We start from the raw sequence: 13,843 nt of genomic DNA on the forward strand, positions 1-13,843 counted from the left end.
TGTAACAAGGAAAATCACATTTATATTTATCCATTTACATTGGTCATTAGATATCCGCCATAATCTCATACATCTCGATTTCAACAGCCAATTAGCTGCCATGGAGGGGCTTTCATCCACCCATAGCGAGATAAGCAGGACTAGTAACACTTGTTGTGAGAAACACATGATTTTCATCAGGTCTTAAAGTGAGAGTTTGCATCATGCCTTGCTGAAATGAAGCCGATATGTGGCTTACGTTCACTATCTCATTCACCCCTAGACCTTGTTGCTTTAATCTGTCTAAAGTGCTCTAAGTAGGTGTAGTAGGCCTATATATATATCCAAACTGTCTACCTATGGCCACCATCCACAGATAAACTACCCATAAGTTTGTATAATATTTTGAATAGAAAATAAATATTACAAAAATGATTACATTGTTGTTATGCTAAAAATGTAATATTATCAAAAAGATTACAATTTTTTTTATGCTGAACAATACAGTATAAGGTTGGTGAATTAGGCAAAGAGGTCCGTTTTGATTTTCTAAGTTACCTGTTTGGGTAATTGAGGGATTACTCAGATAACAGGGATTTCAACTTGTAACCGATCTACAGCTGGTGTCTTTCTTTTTTCAAAATATTGTATATAATATAAAGGCAGTAGTATATAAATAATATTGTTATTGTATTACTACAACTCACCAGTGAAATTCCTTCTTGTGTGTTATCTGCTCAAAATTGAATTGTATTTTTCTTTTGAATTTGATTTGGCTCTTAGCCTTAGAAGGGAAGGTTTTAGGGCTGAAAATGTGATGTTAGGGCCCTCTTTGAGATTATAAACATGGCGAAGCGCTGTTTAAACCGACCAAAGGCTCTTTTTTTTCCAAGTATTGATTGAGTGTCGATTCCTCCTGGGAGTGTTTTCACCCTCAAGGGCACCCAGGAAAAACAGTGTGTCTCTCTGAGCGAGGGATCTCTGAACAGAGGCGTCGATAACAAGGTCTCATCTCTGTGTCCTTGCATACGGTTCTGGAGATAATGAGCGCTGCTGGGATCGATGGCACTGGGGTTAATCATTACCTTACGTCGTGGGAAGCGAGGAATGTAATTTCAACATTCCTAATCCCTTCTAAACTTTAAGCTTCATCCAAAAACCCACATCCAGACCAGAGCTGCTGTGAGTCTATTTGCAGTCGGAACACAATCTGCGGATGATCTGGCATTGTGTATCGTTTATGTAAATCACAGAACGAAATAGCCGATCAATCACTGTCCCACTGCATTGTGTTTATAAGACGTATGCAGCCCATAAACCCACATGGTGCTTTTGGCGGGTCTGTGGTTTCCCTCCAGGGTGCGATAAACAGATGGGGATGTGAGGGGGATGTGAGTGGGATGGGGGGGGGGGGTGGGGGGGGGGGGATGTGGCGGCAGCATCGCAGCTCCTCCTGGGGTGGGGGAGGGTGGAGGGCAGGTGGAACAGCTGCTCAAAGGTCACCTCCCGACGCCGTGAGGTAAACACCTACCCATCGCCGACAGGAAGTATATGAAATCGGAGGAAGTCCGTTTCACCACCGGAGATTGACCACTCACATGCGTTAATGTTAATGCATTACACTGATAGTTGATTTGATGTAGGATGTTTTGACTCACCCCTTGGATACTGATAGGCTATGCTCCATTCATCAATGGTATGATGTTCAAGACAATGCAACACAAACACAATAAGGCAATTAGAGAGGAGATGTCCTGAGTGGTCAGAAATTACTGGGGGCGGTCTAAAATCGAAGGGGCAGTAAACCAGAGCCGATATTCTCCAAAGTGCATTTCACTCACTAATACCTGATGGAAGGCAATGGCGTTCTTAACTAATTGCTTTCAAATTATAACTCTTAAATCTTACCTACAGCATATTTGACACCACTGTGACGTCCCTGTTACAATTAACACCACTGTGGTGTACCATCTTTAAAAACACTGATTTACTGATTATTTTCATAAATGTGGCGATGTACTGGTTACTTTTATAACCACTATGGTGTACTGGTTATATGTATAAACACTGTGATGTACTGGTTATATGTATAAACACTGTGACGTACTGGTTACATTTAGAAACACTGTGATGTTCTGGTTACCCTTATAAATACTGTGATTTACTGGTTACATTTAAAATCACTGATGTACTGGTTACATTTAAACACACCCTGGTTACATTGGACCATTTGGTTCAGTTACAGTAGAGTCCCTTGATAGAGGAGGGGTTCATTCTGAAAAGGGAAGAACACTGGATTGGTTTGACAGATTTCCCATAGGAGCCTCCCACACACTTATAAACACACACATGCACACACACCTGCATCCCCACACCAACATGCACAAAGACACACACACACACACACACACACACACACACACACACACACACACACACACACACACACACTCACACACACACACACACACACACACACACACACACACACACGCACACACACACACACACACACACACACACACACTTGCATGACACAATCATACACACAGCACCCATGAATTACAGCACCCACTGGCCACTGGCCACCATTAATCACATGACCCACAGCAACTAGATTAAATCTGTAGCCTTGGACTGTTTCTGCTCTCTCTCTCTCTCTCTCTCTCTCTCTCTCTCTCTCTCTCTCTCTCTCTCTCTCTCTCTCTCTCTCTCTCTCTCTCTCATGTATGAAGCAAGTGGACAGCAGCATCGAGTCACTGCTGACTCCTAGCAGCGACTCGGCTGTGTCGTAACATTAGCATATGCTAACACTCTGGCCACGCAGGGACTCTCCTCCCCACGGGCCCCAGGGCATATGTGTGTCAGAGGGAAACACATCAACATCAGGCAGAAGAAGAGCAGGGGTGGTGGGCCCTGCCATCTATCCTCCACCTGACCAGTATGTAGCGTGCAGCTCTCTCTTGTGTCGCTCCTCTCTCTTTCTCCTCCCTAGAGTAACCATGGTGATGTGTACCAGGTGGGCCTGGTACAGCTCGATCTGTATCCTCTCCACTCTTCCACCATCCCAGTCGAATCCATGGTGAGGTGCACATCGTGTAACTCAACACCCACCTGCCGCCCTTTGCTTTCACGTCGCAGGGGGAAAGCATCACCAGGGGAACCAAACAGGAGCACAAAGTGAAAGAGTTCATTGCAAGCGGCTTATTCATAAGTAACATTGTTTCCTTGACTTTATAAATATCATATGCCAGCACAACAATATGCTATTTATTTTGATTTTGGAGTGTATTCTTTGGGTCTGAGTGGTGGCGACATTACTCCTTAATGGAGCCCTTCTTAAAATAGCATTGTATGAATAAAACAACGTCTGGGAAGTGAAGCAGCGAGTTACAATGGATACCAGGGTTGTTAAAGTGTGAGATTGAGTCCCTCCCAGCATTCAGCATTGAGAGGATTCTGAGGAGCGATCAGTTACAGGATGTGATTTTATTGATAACATTATCACTATCGATCAGCATTGACTACATATACTGTATGTCAAGGTTATTTTGAGTATACGATCTACCCGGTAGTTGAAATGTTACTCATTGTGAATTTAAACCTAATTTATCACTGTGCGTGAACTTTGGAAGCCAGTGCAAACCCAAAAGGCCATTAAGATGGGCCTCATGCGTGGCTCATTAGGAGATTTGTCACGTGCCTCTGGATTACAGACCTCATGCGTCATATGGTGACTATGTACAAAACAGTCAGAGCCTGAATGCTGTGGGCGTTCGTGGACTGTCAGCTAACTTAAAAAACGGTGCATCATGCCGCAACACGACTATAAATGCTGCTTTAGGATTCAAGACAGTCGCCATTTTTAATTATTATTATCAACATAGTGTCCAGACGTTGATTTAACTTCCATCTTCCTGTGAAGTGAGATGTATTCACTTGCTGGTCTCTTTGTCTTCAAGGTCTAACAAAACCAAACAAATAAAAACAAATAAAATCCAACTAACCTATTTACTTACTTATAGCAACCAACCAACCATCTAACCAATTAAACAACAAATCAACCAGACAGACAGCAAAACACACAAAAACAACATTAAAAAACTAGGGTTGCACTATTACAACTATAGCATGTGCTTAGCTTTAACTGCCTGGATTAAGATGTGTCCCTCCAAACCCAAAGCCCAACATGGAACAGTAGTAGCAAAACTAGATATCCATATATGGTGTTGTACTGAGTAGAGGCAAGAGGAGAAGTACCAGAGATGTGTGGATAAGACAGCTTCAAGTGTAAGTCAATCCCTATCTGTTCCAGCTTGAATTACATCACAATGAGACAATAAAAAAAAAGGCATCTTCAGCTAAGATTTTTAGGAAGAAGGGGTGGCGGGGCTGCTTATCCCCATGGTTACAACCCACGGCAACTTTTTGATACTTTCTTCTTAAACTAGTTCAGATGTTTATGAGCGTTATAATGAGAGATGTAATTTGGCATTACACCAAGAAGCTTAACCCTCTCTTGGACCTGGCCATCAACATCAACCACTGCCTGGACAGAGCTACACACATTGTCAAAGTTCCGAGGTAAGGTGTCACAACAAAGAACACCGCTTCCATTCGGAGCAGAGTAGAATGTTCACAAGCTATTTGGTTGAGACATATTATTTTACAGTTTCCTCAAAATGCCTTATTAACAGTGGCAAAATGGAATAGATTAGGCCTACTATTTTGAAGATCATATAAGAAGATCATATATTACCATGTTCACTGCCCCTTTAATTACACAATGGACGTAGGAATAACGGCAACCAACGGAACCATACACCAGCTTGACCCCCAGAACTGTTACAGCCCAGAGGTAATCCACAAGATAGACAAGTGGCTAGGATGTGTTCGACTCCGAATCTAAAGGTTTTGGGTTCCATCCCCAATGTCTGCAGTCGACCTGTATGCATCCTAGAGCAAGATGCCCCATAACTCATACCTGCTCCCTAATGACCGAATGACCTGTAAGTCATTTTGGATAAAAGCCTCTAAACAGAAGGTGGGTGTGTAACTTGTCCAGCCAGGGTACTATTTTCCCAAGCAGTTGAAATCTCAGGCGAATCAGACCTAACTTGTGCATTCTGTGCGCACACACACACACACACACACACACACACACACACACACACACACACACACACACACACACACACACACACACACACACACACACACACACGAACACACTCAAAAGCACACTCAAAAAATACATATATGCATTTCTCTCTTGTCACAGTCATTCTTGATGCTTCAAAATATACTGGTTGAATTTAAGCAGGCACAGAAAATCAATACAATGAATGTCTCCTTCCATTTCCTTCTAAACGTCTCACTATTTCCTTGAAAGAAACCCCGGCTGAAGCAGATTCTTAGCCCTGGTGTGTTACAGGTAAGCTGTTCCAGGTGAGCGTTGGACCAGGTGAGTCCTTAAAGGTAGGTACAGGTCATTCTGGACGACTCGTCTGCAGGTGTACAGGTGCAGAGGTTCGAGCCAGTCTAGGTGTGAAACCGGCAAGTGGAGCGTCAGATGTGCTTTTAGCGAGGTAAGGATATTATTGATTGATCTCAGTGTATACACTTGTGTTTTATAGGTCAGTCCTCCTGTGAATAGTCCAATCGCAATCTACCCCTCATTAGCCCCCTCCCCCTGCTGCACACCTTATCAGATGACAGGTTTCTTCTGATGACAGAAACATCTGGAAACACCTTATCAGGTAACAGGCTTCTGATGAAAGAAACATCTGGAAACACCTTATCAGGTAACAGGCTTCTGATGACAGAAACATCTGGAAACACCTTATCAGGTAACAGGCTTCTGATGACAGAAACATCTGGAAACACCTTATCGGGTAAGAAGTTTCTTCTCATGACGGAAACGTATTTACCCTACAGGTAAGAAAAAGGACTCGGTTTAGATGCATGTGATAACAGGGTTCCAGGGAATAGGGAAGAGCACGTTGTTGCTCAATAACACAAAGCCTGTTTGCACCACAGCATGAGCACATAAATATATACACATAAAAAAGACAACAGCGGTGGTGCAAAGAATACTGATTTTTTGGTCAATTGAAATAATAAAATAAAATATCACCTCAAAAATATCCTCCTCAAGGGGTCAAAATAATAAAAAAAAGAATGATAATAAAGTTTGACTCCAAGGCAAAGAATCTTGGTTAGATGTCCCCTATGCAGATGTCAATTTTTTTTTTAAAGTACCCAGCCTACCTGTTGGTATCTTTCAGGAAGTCTCCTCCCCCTACCTTCTCCTAGATGACGTGATCTGTAAGACTGTAAGTGGCTTTGGTGAAAGTGTTTACTAAAGGATTAAATCATTAAGTCCTACTTTTAAATAAAGGTGTAAGGTAAAACAAGTAGGTACATCATCATTAACTCATATCCTTATCCTTAATTATAGATTGACATTTGGTTAACAGTTATAATACACATTCATAATTTCTCGTTTCTATCAGTATCATAAAAGTATCTTATGCGGGCACACAATCAAAGTTTGTCTTTACATTTTAGAAAACAACTGAAAGTGTCAACTTAACTACAGAAAGTACAAAGAGACCCAACCATCTCCACTATATTCACACTATGATAATCACTAATAATAAGTCATTAGGGTTACTTCACACGGATTTGAATCCCAGACTTTCACATACGTTTCCTCCTCGCCCTTAACGTCTTCCATCATGCTGGACGGTTGGTCAGCTGCTCAGCGTAGGGGTGACTCGTTCATGTTCTCACTCATGTTCTCGTGAAACTCTCCTGTTGAACAAACACCAGACCCAGAGGAGGAAAAGCCACCCCACACGGAGCAAGAATTGGTATCCCTTGGAGAAGATCTGAACAAGTTGTCTGACTGCGGAGCATCTTTTGGAGTCCAGCTCCTAAAACGGCGTTCTGCAACTGGTACGAAAAGTCTGTTTTTTATATGGGATGAATCACGCTTACTAACATAGGGCTGCCTCTGTCTCAGTTAGCTGGAAAACAGGCAACTGAGAACCTGGACTGGGGTCATGTAACGCACCGTTCAACATGCTGGGACTGCAACACAGGTTGGAGGTCCCAACAAGGATTGGATTGCAACCAGTGTCGCTCGGGGCCATGCTGAGCCAGGGATCCATGGTGGGGCATGGGGAGGCCTGGGGCAAGGCCCTACACACGGTGTCCTCTCCTGTGGAGGTGATTTCCACGGAGACCTTCTAAGAGTAGCCCAATGACGAGGACACACTGTCAGCTCCGGCACTTTGAGAGAATTACCACCCCTGCTTCTGTCCCTGGAAGAGGAGCCAGAAAGAGAAAACCGTTATTTATCTTGTTGCGAGTCAGTCAATTGTGTCACACATCGTTATGGTCGACACTCCTGTCACTGCTATACTTTATTTCATATATTATGTTGTTATATTGACTTTAGTGCCTTTGTGGGGTTGAAACAAATGGTTTTTCGTCATCTTTATCCTCTTTAAAGGAGTCACCATAGACAGAATACAGGGAGGTTTTCCGTGACGTAAGTGCCTGTGAAATGATCAGCTAGGCATTTAGAACAATGTGCTGACCAGATAATTCTCCTTTTTTGAATCTCTTTCAACCAAAGTGAGTGTAAGGGCTTTGGGTTTTACTGGGGGCGGGGGGGGGGGGGGGGGGGGTGAGAGAAATACATTAAAGGAATTAAAGGTTATTAAGTACTGTACAAAATCATACGTCAGAAAAGATTTAAGGACACATGCTAAGTCAAAACACCGGCTTCTGCTACAATAATGCTACACCCAGTATGTTGTCGTTTGAAATTCCCATTCTGCGTCTGAACTTTTGGTTTTGGTTTTGGTTTCGGCTTCTGTGTTCACTATTCTGTGAGTATCCCGTGTTGCCAGATATGAAACAAATACTAACACAGTGTTCGACGTGTCACAAGGTGGTGCAGGGTTTCCTCCCTAGCAGTCAGGCATTATAATGAGTGACGTTGTATATGAAACTTGCCAAACAATGTGGCTTTATGCAACATGTGTCCGAGGCATGACCCTCTCAAACAAAAATCGAAATACCCGCAGCTGAGATGTATAGCAGTTCACACCCACACATCCACTCACATTGGGGCTCTATACTATAAATGTCTGAGGAAGCTTGACCCTCTCTCGGTCGGAGCTGCCCAGATAGAGCGCCGCACATCCAAAGTCACTCGCCGCTGGCGGTGTCCAACCCCCAGCTCGCTGCTGGTGTCATGACGCTGAAGATTACACTACAGGGGACTTTGACGTCACAAAAAGAACAATATTTGTGTTTGAAGCAGAATAGAATGTTTACAAAAGGGTTGGCAAAGACTGGTAATTGAGGTCAATTTTTTGAGGTTTTAAACAAATAATCAACGGTGTACCTTTAATTGAATCCTGTTTCAGCTCTAATTTGCTGAATGAACTGAGGGTGATGCAATATGCAAATGAACCAGTTGTCCCGGGCATGGGCAGGCTGCTTGCTCTGCACCCAACCAAATATACATACATAAAGAACACACAGGCAACCCCCTACCCACACGCACACGCACGCACGCACACACACACACACACACACACACACACCACACCCAACACACACATATGGTGAATATGTGCATGCACACACACACACACACACACACACACACACACACACACACACTAACACACACACACACACACACACACACACACACACACACACACACACACACACACGAAAATCAGAGAGTCCTCCTGAAGCCTCTGTCCCTTAGCCCCTAGTCTTCAGGTCTCAGGTCTCTACAGGATCAGACCCCTGGCCGAAGGACCTTGATCCCAGTCTGTTTGAGGTGCAGCCATGTCGCCTCTGCAGCCCGGTCTTCACCACCGTTGCCTAGTAACGGAGGACTCTAAACCAATAGATCACCAGAATGTTGGGGCTGTCAAGAAGAGCATTAAATTGTATGTTAAGCTAAGAGGCTTAAAGTAGAGAGAGGGAAAGAGAGGGAGAGAGTGAAAGAGAGAGAGAGCGAGAGAGGTGGGTAAAGGAAGTGAAAGAGGTAGAAGAGGGGTGAGAGAGATGGAGAGAGAGGGATGGGGCGAGAGAGTGAGAGTGAGAGAGAAAGTGGGAGAGAGAGAAAGTGGGAGTGAGAGACAGAGAGAAGAGAGAGAAATAAAGAGTGTGGGAGAGAGATAGAGAGAGGGGAGGAGACAGAGAGAAAGGGAGAGGGAGGGAGAGAGTGAGAAATTGGAAGAGAGGAAGAGAAAGAGGTAGAGAAGGGAAAAAAGAAAGAATGAGAAATAGAGACAGACAAAGCAGGACAGACAGGAGAGAGATAGGGGAAGAGAGTGGGGAGAAAGTGTGAGAGAGAGAGAGGGAGAGAAAGAGAAACACAGAGACAGAGGGAGAAAGACAGAGAGTCAAGCATCAGAAAGACAGAGAGTCAAGCATCAGACCACAGTATACAGAACAATATAATTAGGCTAAAAAGACAATAACCAAATTATCTAAATGAACAGGAACCTCAAAAACTGGCTTCATTTATTTCACAATAACATTATGTGTGCATGTGCAGCCATGACCTATTTTCTGAACGACTGTGGTTAAAGACATGCAGTTAGAATACAGATCGTATTCTTCAGTAAAAATACACACAGAGCACGAAAAAGGTGACGACCGAACCCTGGGACATAAAGGTGAAGGAAAAGGAAGAGAATATACACATAGAATATACAAGTTTGTTTTTCTGTGAATGTGCGGCACATCAACCGACTGCTGTGTGCTGGGGAGGCTAACTTTAGAAAGTTCACTGTTGGCATGCTGGTTGCCTTGAGCGGCTTTATTGCTGGTGAGCTTGCACCCGTCTTGCCAAGGTGTTGCTAATGTTTAAGCTTACACAGCCCAGACAGACAGACAGACCGATTGACAGTCAGAGAGACTGACTCATTGAGACTGACTCATTGAGTCAGACACACAGGCAAGCAAACAAACAGAACTACAGATAGACTACAGAAAGAAATTGAGGCAGTAGAAAGACAGACAGGAAGACAGAGAGAGACAGACATATAGAGATTGAGGCAGACAGACAGACAGACAGACAGACAGACAGACAGACAGGGAGATAGATAGATATACAGTCAGACAGATAGACAGACAGACAGACAGATAGACGGTACTATAGACAGATAGACAGAACTACAGACATACAGATAGAAGGAAGGACACCCAGCTGCAACCCAAGCCCTATAGATTGTTCAGCCAACCCTGGAGAGAGGTGGAGAAAATAGACCCAGTGGAAACAGAGAAGGACAGAGAGAGAGAGAGAGGGAAAGAGGGAGAGAAGAGGTAGGACAGAGATGTAGAGGTAGAGTGGGAGAGAAACAAGAAAAGAACGAGGAATGAATGCCAGCATCCCTGGGTACAAAATGTCTGCCGCTGCCACTGTTGAGAAGACTTGTGAAGAGTTGAACTGTGGCGAGAGGAAAGACAGAAGAAAGGAGAGATAGAGGAGAGGGGTGTGAGAGGAGAGGAGATACAGAGGAAACGGCGGGAGGTGAGATAGCAGAGAGGCAAGGAGAGAAAGAGGAGAGGAGCAGGAAGAGGAGGAGGCAAGGAGAGAAAGAGGAGAAGAGCAGGGAGAGGAGCGTCGAGCAGGGGGAGGGGAGAGGAAATGAGAGAAGAGGAAGAGAGAGAAGAAAAGGAGGAGGAAGAGGAAAGGAAAAGTAAATGAGCTGGGCAGAGAAGGGGAGCCAGAGGACAGGGGAGGAGAGCAGAGGTAAGGAAAGAGAGAGGGGGCGTGTGAGGAGAGGAAAGGAGGAGGCAGAGGAGAGGAAGAGTAAACAAGCTGCGTTTGGGAGGAGAGGAGAAGACAGGAGGAGGAGAGGAGCAGATCTGAGCCAAGAGGAGGGGAGAAGCAAGGGAGAGGAGAGACAGAGGACAGTTAGATGAGACGTGGAGAAGGAGGAAAGGAGAAGAGAGGGGAACAAGAGGGGGAGGTCTGGCCCATGTTGAGAGGAGCAGGCTGACTAATAGACTTCTTAAAAATAACATGTCAACCCCTACCTCCCGCTGTCCCCTTTATTAACCAGCTGGCAGGTAGACTCTCTCTCTCTTTTTCAGTCTATTTCTCTCTATTTCTCTCTCTCTTTCTCACTCCATTTATATCTCTCACTCTTTCTCACTCTCTTTACAAATCGCTCCCTCTTTCTATCTTTCTTGCTTTCTCACTCACTCTGCGTCCTGAGAGTCAGACCGGGGTCAAAGATGTGCTGAGACATAAGCAGAGCCACCAGCGGCTTGTGGGAGGGAGGCTCTGCCCCTGCTGTCACACCCAGAGACCAGAGCCCTTCCCCGGGCTGTCAGACCCAGAGACCAGAGCCCTTCCCCGGGCTGTCAGTCTCAGAGACCAGAGCCCTTCCCCGGGCTGTCAGACCCAGAGACCAGAGCCCTTCCCCGGGCTGTCACACCCAGAGACCAGAGCCCTTCCCCGGGCTGTCAGACCCAGAGACCAGAGCCCTTCCCCGAGCTGTCTGTCAGAGTCTGGAGTCTGTCAGAACAAGGAGTCTTCCAGAACCAGAGCGAGAGCAGCAAAGAAACTATGCTTACTCTGTGTAGTTTCATTTTCCTCTTATACATTTTCCATCTATATTGAATGATCTCAAGGAAGGCTTTTAGATATCTCCTCATTCTCTGATTTTTCAGAGTAAGCACATGCTAATTTGTACTTTCATCTTACAGAATGTAACCGTTATCATCCAATTATACCATGCCTATCACGGTTTAAAAAAGGAGAAGCCGGCGTGATTTGAAGCAAAGATTCACATTCAGTAATGATCCGACATGGGACTCCTTCCGATGCTTTGAGTGTATCAAACATGTGTCAACTGCATTATCTGGCGGCTCTGTCCCTGACCTAAAATGCTATGATGTACGGCAATAATTACAGAGCAGTGAGGTCTGCTTCTTCATACAGCATACTGTGTTATTCCCAAGCTCATATTTAAGTTATAGTTAATACAAATCTGCTTTGTTCTTCTAATGATGCTGCATTTCTGTTTAAATCACCAAGGTCTTTGTGCCTTTCACACAATTCACCCAAAACGAAAGATGAAACGAAAATAAACAATGCCAACAGAAAACAAAGTCCATGTTATCTGCCCATATAATTATTTTGTCCCTGCCTGAACTAATTCTGAGAATTATTCTGCTCATTCTTCTCTTGTTTATTTCACTGGGAATTCTTAGATTTTCTTAATTTATCACTTTGTGATAAATTAAGCTTGTACTGTTCTGTTTAGATGAGAGGAAATACAGAGACTTTAGTATTGTCAGGAAGGTGTATCACCAAGTTGTACCAATACAGGATGTTATCACAAAATGTGCATACAAATGTAAATACTGGACCTTAATTTATCAGTTATTTCATTCAATTATTTGATTCTATTTCAAATGTTTCTCTTCTCCAGAAATGGATGTTAGGACACACACACACACACACACACACACACACACACACACACACACACACACACACACACACACACACACACACACACACACACACAGATCTGTAAAGAGCAGGTCTTATGTAAGGACATACACACACACACATACACACACACACACACACACACACACACACACACACACATACAGACACACACACACACACACACACACACACACACACCTCAGTGAGCTATACACACACACACACACACGCACACACACACACACACACACACACACACACACACACACACACCCCAGTGAGCTACACACACACTGCCGTGGGGTCTCTGACGGGCATTACAACGAAAGACACAACTCTAGCAGGAGAGCTTGACATGCGACACGGTAGCACACACACACACACGTGAACATGTTCAGCTGGGTGGCTGTGGAGCCTGGCAGGAAACCGTACACACACCCAGAACAGAGGCCCCGTGGCCTACTCTCTACACAACACAGACACACCGATCACAGACCTGCACATGTCCTGCTCTCTACACATAACAGTCATGTCACATTCTTTTTATCGCTTTAATTCTTTGTATATTTTATAATCAAAGCTCATATTTGCGTTCTTGTATTATTTTCATTCTTTGAAATGACGAGTAGTTATGTTTGAAGTCATGTTTTAAATCTTAGATATCTCATATTTCATGTATTTATTGATTTTTTGACCTCTGTCAAGTCTTGTTAACATAGCCCTGACTATATTGCTAGAGTATTTCAGTAATTGGTTTCATTGTGCATGTAACAGCAGTGATCCGACACCTACAGCTGCCCTGTCCACATTTAACAGCCATATGCAGTTCTTAACACCCACATTAAGAGCCTGTACCAATCCTACACATAACAGAGAGGTTAGAGCTGACATACTGCCAGCCAACCAATAAGCGCTTGAGTGAACAATATGTGAGTGATCTAGTGAACAAGGGAATGAAATAGTGAGTAAGTAAGTGAGTTGGTCAGGCCCTCTCCCCGTCTATAGAAAGGGGAGAAAGAGCGTGAATAGTTTATAGAGAATAAAAGGGAGGGAGAGAGAAATAGAAAGGCAGGCATGTGTAAATACAGTATGTAGATTGACATGTACAAAGGCAGAGAGAGAGAGGGAGAGAGAGAGAGAGAGAGCGAGAGAGAGAGAGAGAGACATCTAACGACCATGCAGAGGGCGAGAGTAAGATGCAGACAGAAAAATTAGGAGACGTTGAGACAGAGAGAAAGAGACATTTAGAGAGAGAGAGAGAGAAATGCAGAGCAGGAGAGCGAGGTAGAGAGAAAGAGAGCGTGAGAAACAGGCAATGAGAGAGTGAGACATTAAAAGAGGAAGACAGCG

This window comes from Micromesistius poutassou, assembly GCF_964030765.1.
Source record: "Micromesistius poutassou genome assembly, chromosome: 12".
NCBI classification, from domain to species: domain Eukaryota; kingdom Metazoa; phylum Chordata; class Actinopteri; order Gadiformes; family Gadidae; genus Micromesistius; species Micromesistius poutassou.